The sequence below is a fragment of the Poecile atricapillus genome, chromosome Z, assembly GCF_030490865.1.
Source record: "Poecile atricapillus isolate bPoeAtr1 chromosome Z, bPoeAtr1.hap1, whole genome shotgun sequence".
Lineage (NCBI taxonomy): Eukaryota > Metazoa > Chordata > Aves > Passeriformes > Paridae > Poecile > Poecile atricapillus.
In genome coordinates, this window is record NC_081289.1 from 65,493,087 (window position 1) to 65,500,356 (window position 7,270).

Consider the following 7,270-nt stretch of genomic DNA (forward strand, 5'->3'; position numbering starts at 1 on the left):
ATACGGCGACCAATGGAACAGCAGCAAGGGAGGAGTTGTGGGTGGGGATTACAATACGCAGGACCAATGGTAGGGACCCGGGGGAGGGAAGACAGTTGTACAAGCAATAGGGCATCGAGGAAAGGATAATAGGCAGGGAAAGAAGTGGAAAGAACTGGAATCTATGTAAACTGTGGGGTTTACATAGATTGATAGGGCTCGGGGGCAGGATTGGGGTGATGGACGGGGAACAATCTGGAAAAGGGGAAGGGTTTACAATGATGGGCAACTGGGGACAAACCATTTTGGATGACAGGGGAGTAACTGCAGTAAACCAACTCTGAACTTAATAAAACTAAACAAATCAGTGGCAACATCAATGTAAGTCCTTTTGTTATATAAAACACATATAACTGCATATATACCAATTTAAATTTTGGATTTTAGTTTAAGAATTGGACTTAATGTTTCTGAAAAGTGTTACAAAAGCTGAATGGCAACTTGCCAAATCCTGTGTTGTGGTTTTTCTCTAGAAAAACAACACTTTAAAATCCTAACCAATTTAAACATATACTAGGCAAATTCCTGTTATGAATGAGTATTTTTAGTAACATTTGCAGTTATTGTTATCCTCAAAGCTAGATGACATAGAATTGTGATGTATTTGTTACATTTTTATAGTCTTTATAGTGAATCCATGTTACTGTTCTATTGTGTTTAAAAGGTATATAGCAAACTTTTAGTTGCTTTTTGTAGTAACAGAGTGTCTTGGTTCTAGAAGACAGGTGTCTGCTAGGGAGAGCAGGAGCTTCCCTTGGGATGAAAGAATGTAGACCCCCCTCCCTCCGAATTATTATAATTTTGAAATCAAGGGGGCCTTCAGGCAGAGATCTGGGCATAGGAATAACAGTTCTTTACTAGTAGAACCAGGCAAACAAACAACAATAACTACAGCATTAACAAGAAAACAGAACCAGGGACCCTGTGACAGCTTTCTCGGCTGAGACGGGATGGAGGAGAGGCTTTGTTTCACAAACCCCTCGGGCGGGCAGTCCCGGTGCTCCTGCAGGGCTCCGAGGAACAGTCGGCTGGAACAGCAGGGATGAGCTGAGATCCTGGGCTGGTGGATGAGGTGGATCAGCAGCTCCACGGTGGTGGCTGGCACTGCCACACGTCTCAGCAGGACAGGGGGTGTGATGCCACCAACAAAGAGGGAAGAAGGAGAAGAAGCAGCAGCTCCGTCTGGGTGATGGTGAAAATTCCCTTCTCCCCACCGCAGCAGCTCCACGACCCAGCAAACGAATGTCTTTCCCCGAAGCCGAAGAAAACCAGCCAAAAACTGTCCCCACCCTCCTTTCCTGCCCCCTTCCCTCCCTGGGCCCGGCCACTCTTTGTCCTTTACCGAGCACCCACTAAATACCCACAGTTAGGTTGTCTCCGCAGCTAATGGGTAAAAATTCCATGGGCAGGCCAGAACAACAAAACAAAAAAAAAAAAAAAAAAAAAGACACCTAACCCTCAACACAGAGTAAGATTAAGTTATGTTTTTACTTAATATAGATTAAGTGTTAATAGAATTAAGAGAAGTCAAGTTTAATTATGTTTAGGCTTGAATGTTTTTAAGTTAAGTTTCATAACTTAGATTTTATTTTAAGATTAAGTTTTGTTATTTCCTTTTGTTATAAATAATTATTGTTAGATTTAAATATTGTTTAATTTAAATTGTTTTAATTAATGCCACCAATGAAGAGGGAAGAAGGAGAAGAAGCAGCAGCTCTGTCTGGGTGAAGGTGAAATTCCCTTCTCTCCACCGCAACAGCTCCCCGCCCCAAGTGTCCTTCTCTGAAGCTGGAGAAAGCTGCCAAACTGTCCCCACCCTCCTTTTTCCTATCCCCCGTCCCCCACCGTGGGCCTGGCCAAACTCTGTCTTTTGTCAAGCACCCACCAAGTACCCACAGTTAGGTTGTCCCCATAACTAATGGGTAAAAATTCCACGGGCAAGCCAGAACTAAAAAAAAAAGGACACCTAACCCCCAACATTCTGTTTTCTTGCTAATGCTGTAGTTACTGTTGTTTGTTTGCCTTGTTAGAAATACTAGTAAAGAACTGTTATTTCTATCCCTAGATCTCTGCCTGAGAGCCCCTTGATTTCAGAATTATAATAATTCAGAGGGAAGGGGTCTACATTTTTTCATTCCAAGAGAGGCTCCTGCCCTCCCTAGCAGACACCTGTCTTCTAAAACTGAGACATCTAATAAAGGCCATTTCTTGGCAGAACGCCATACAGAGCTCCAGACTCTCTTTTCCGCGCCACCTGCTAGCCGCCACTGGACCGAGACTACTCGCCGAGCAGAGGAAACGCCTGTGTTCCTGGGCAGTCCTTTTCAGGACAGCTTCTTCAGGGTAGTCGCGGCACCCCTGCCATCGACACTGCTGCGGCAGAGTGGCAAGCAGGAAGGACTCCTCTCTGATCATCTGAGAGCAGCCAACAGACTCAGCAAACAGACTCTGTAGTTTGGAAGAGCATGAAGAGATCGTTTCATCCCCAATCTTATTAGCATAGTGGTGTTAAGCTTTCTCAGTTATGGCACTGACACACCATAGAGCTCAATCCTCTGTAGATTCCTTCCAATTCAGAATTGTGATTCTGCATCTCACAGGCACCACGTGGGGATGGATGGCATCAGGGGTTGCAACAGGCTGGAGGGGAATCTGATGGGGGATAAGGGGGCCCTATAGGGCTGACAGTAGCTTAAAAGTCTGTAACAGCCTGAGAGTAGGCTTTAAGGAAATGTGGGGTACCAGCTGAGTTTGGGGTAACATAGGGGACTGGGGGAGCCATGAGAGCAAGAGGACTTATGGGGGAGGTAGCAATGACCTTCAAGCTCAGTACATCCCCTAGCGTCACCATGTTCCCCATGTCCCTGACCATATCAAGGCCATTCCCTTGTTTTCCTTCGTTTTCAGAAGCGTGACTCCACAGTGGTCCATCATAAACTGATGGGAGCTCAGCTACCAGGCCAGGTGGTGGGTATCCCCCAATGCCATCCCCCAGCAGCTGTCACCCCAAATGTGTTTAGGTGCAATGGGGGAACAACTAAAGTTCAGAAGGAGCAGGCAGGGAAGAACATGCGGGTGTCCCAAAATGGGCGTTGTCAGGATCCCAGGGTGAGTACAGGACTTGACTGGTGGCAAGAGTGCTGGACTGGGGTTGTCCCCAGGTAGGGTAGTGAGAATCTGAGGTTTCTCCCCCAGTGCATTGCAGCATGGGGTACATTAGATGCCACTCCATGGACTGTGGAATGGGGCATCATTCTGCCCATGGAGACTGAGGTAGGATTCAGAACTCTGCTGGCTTGTGAAGTTTCTAGCACTGAGGATGCTGGGATATTTGGACTGCCTGGGAGCCAAAGGGCAGGGCCTGGGTGCTTGCAGGGTCCAGAGCTGTGTGACAGAAGCTGGGCAGGTCCAGAACTGATTTTGGATGCTGGCAACATCTAAGGCTGAGTGATAGCTGGAGGGTCTGGGGCTGCAGTGGGGTCCAGAACTGCTGATGGGACCTGTAGTGGGAGGTTCATGTTTCATGCCCCTTTTTCACTTATATTTCCTGACTTTTTCTCTTCATATTCCCCACAATTTTCCTCTATGTTTCTCACTATTTTCTCCTCACATGTCCCAGTCTTTCCCCCCTACATTTTCTAGGCCTTTTTCTTTTTTCTCACACTTTTCTCCAGTTTCCTACACTTTTCTTCCTTCACATTTCCCTCCCTTTTTTTACCTCATGTTTCCTGTCCTTTTACATTTATCTTTTAAATTACATTACAAGGGAAAATTACATTTTCTCTTTTAAATAACTGACAGACTGTAGAAGTAGTGGCATGCTTCAGCCATCCTGACCTTGATTAACGGCTCTTCTCCCATGTGAAAGTCCATACCAAAGAATCAAGTACAGCTAATGCTTGCAACAAATATCTGTGCTTTGACTTACAACCCAGAAAACTAGGCTGTGAATGTGTGGAATGAATTATAAGAGCTAGAAACATCAGCTCTACTCTTCTTGATTTTGTGTGGTTACTTTCTCTCTCCTACTGGCTTGGCTGTGTCATTGATCCTAAAACTTGTACACAGAAGAAACATACATACTCAAGTGTGTTTAATACAAATGATCCTACTTGATGACAAAGTGGTGGTGTATTATGCTCAATCACTACACAGACAAAGTTAAAAACTGGCTTCTGTATCCTTGTACAGACTGACCATTGTGAAGCTTGTCTCAGGACTCTGCCAAGGCAGCCACCTGCATCCCATGCTTCTACTTTCCCACAGGTGGACCTGAGGCAGACCCAGGTGAACCACATGGAGATGCAGGCAGAACTGCAAGGCAGCCAGAGCCAGGTTTCATCTCTCTGTGGGAGCAGGGTGCCAGAGCTCCTGTGCCCAGAGAGCTCATAGGACACTGGGAATATCACATTAATGTATGGAGACCGGGGCAGAGAGGACTGAACATCTTCCCACCACCAGGAACTGCTGACAGGGAGGCAGGAGGAACAAGCAGGAGACAAAAGCAAAGACCACAGTCAGAGAGCCTCCACAGCTTCTCTTGCAATGAACAGCCTGCGGCACAGTGTGTCACTGCCTTGTCCACACCAGAGTGACACACGAAGAGACAGCCCACCTGCCAGCAACACAGCAGCAGCACTCCTGCACACAAATGCTGCCTCCTCTGCCAGCAGAAGCCAGCAGCTGACTGCTTCTGCCAGGGGCAAGAGAACGGCCATCACCACAGCCAGCAACAGCCAGCTACTGCTTGTCCCCATTGCTCAAGGCACAGTAAGCAGTGCACAGCCACAGATGTTTAGAGCTTGAAGGCTGCACCACACCACCATGAAGCCCATGTTGCAGGTGTGAAGGAAAAGAACCACATCCCTATGCATGACCTCCCTCACAAGAATTATATGGGGAGCTGGAGACAAAGCCAGCAGTCCATTCCCTGGAGAGAGATGTAGGGACATGGCACTGGACAGGGCAACACCATTAAAAGCAACCTCAAGCAGCAGGTCTCTGCTGGTGCACCACAAGACTGCAAAGGATCTGAATGTTGTGTACAAGACAGAGCCTTTGCAGGAGGTGAAGATGAGAAGCCCAGCCTGTGCAGAGCATAGACTGTCCCTGCTCAAGAAAGTCAGACAAATTTTCCAGGATTCTGAAAAAATCATGAGTCATCAGAGGATGCCAGAGCTTCTGGAACCAAATTTTCCAAACAATTGTGCCAACTTATCTGAGGAGGAGAAAGAGTAAGAAGATGATAGATAGCAAGAGCTGTGACAAGGAAAGACATTAAGGACAAAGAGCTGTCCCAAAATGAAGACAAGACACCAAGAACTGGCTGAAAGGGAAGACAACAATGAGAAATCTGTCTCAAGGTGAATACAGGAGGGAAGGGGTTCGCCCAGTGGGAAGATTACAGTAATAAAGAGCTGTCATAATGGGAATACAACAAGGACAAAGATGTGTCCCAAGGGAAAGATGGGAATGACAGAAAGATATCCAAAGGCAAATACAGGAGAGACAAAGACATGCTCAAAAGGGAAAAGGACAATGACAAAAAACTTACCTAGCATGAAGACAACAAAGACATGCTCCATGATGAAAATCACTATGACAAAGGCATGTCCCAGTAGCAAATTACAATGACAAAAAGGTCTCCTACAGGAAAGACAAGGTCCCAACAGGAATAGAAAACCAAAAGCTCTCCCAAGGAGAAAACCACATAGACCAAGACCTGTCCCAAGGGAAGACAGCAGTGACAAAGAGCTCTCCCAAAGGGAAGATGACAATGAAAAGAAACTGTATCATTGACAGGACAAGACCAAAACCTGTCCCAATTGGAAGATGATGTCAGCTACAACATCTGGGACAACTCCTTGGGCCCAGTGAACAATAAGGACCCTCACACTGCTACCCAGAGGAAGCCTAGCTGTCTCAGCAGCATGGTCACAGAGGTAGCAGGACAGTGACCTGAGCATTTCTTACCCCAGTGGGTGCCACAGCCTCTGAGCCATCTCTGGCCAGAGCTCGAGGAAGGGAACACCACGTACCTCTTACTGCTGAGGCACAAGATGCAGCAATAACAACAGCTTCTCTGGCCTTCAGTGTGCAAGTGACAGGTGCAGAGAGCTGGGCAGCTGCACTGCACAGCCCCTGCTGCTCACCCAGTCCTTCACCTTGCTTATTGGAAGCACATGCCCACAGCAGGCAGTGGGCAGGGACAGCTGAAGGTATCAGTCCTGTTAGTGTCAAAGACCATTGATGGAGGCTTTGTCAAGGAGGAGGAAGGGAGGAAAGACTACGTCAACTAAGATCTAAGAGAGATCTGTCCCTAGAGGAAATCTAAAGTGCCCAAGGCCTGTCCCAGAGGAAAGATGAAAGCGACAAAAGCTGTCCCAAGAGAACGAGATCACATACTTCTACAGAAAAGGGGCTCTCTGATCCTCCCTCATGAGAGGCATAGGTATTTTGCCTGCACAGCCACATACCTGTCCAAGCCTTGCATTGCCAGATGGAAGCCTATGCCTTCAGCAAGCAATGGGCTTTTTGCCAGCAACGACCATCACCCTTCAGGAGGCTATTCCAGGGTCTGCACAAGCTATTCACTGGCTCTGCATGGTAGCACAGGGATGGACAAATGATTTTAGTACCCTGTTCCCAAGGCCAGGCTAGCCCCTGGAGATATGGCTGGCCCCAAGCCTGTGCAGAGTCCTGAGGGAGGCTTGTTTTGCTGTGGACATTTTGATAGGAGTTGATGATTTTGCATCCCGGTTTTCCCCCCCGTGTTTCCTGCCCTCCTTCCCTCACATATGCCATACTTCCCCCGTCCCCCCCCCCCTCTTCTTGTACTTTCCCCATACTGTTTCCTTGCCCTTTTTTCTCCTCAAATGTCTTGTCATTTTTCCCTTCATGTTTCCCAGTTTCTTCCCCTCATGTTTCTCACACTTTCCTCCTCACGTTTCCTGCTCTTATTCCATTCCTGTTTCCCACTCGCTCCCCGCCACATCTCCTGACCTTTCTCCTCCCGTGTTTTCTTCCTACCCTGTCCCACTCACATTTCCTGCCTCTTTAAATAGCTGGCAGACGGGAGTACAAACGGTCTTGTGTATCTTGGCGTGTACAGACCAAAGCTGCAATACTTAATGCATAAATACATTAATGCACCTATTGTCTATTATTGGTCATCTAAACACATGCCTCACAATAGAGAGTCCCGCATGCCCCGCGCTGCTCCGGCCCGGAG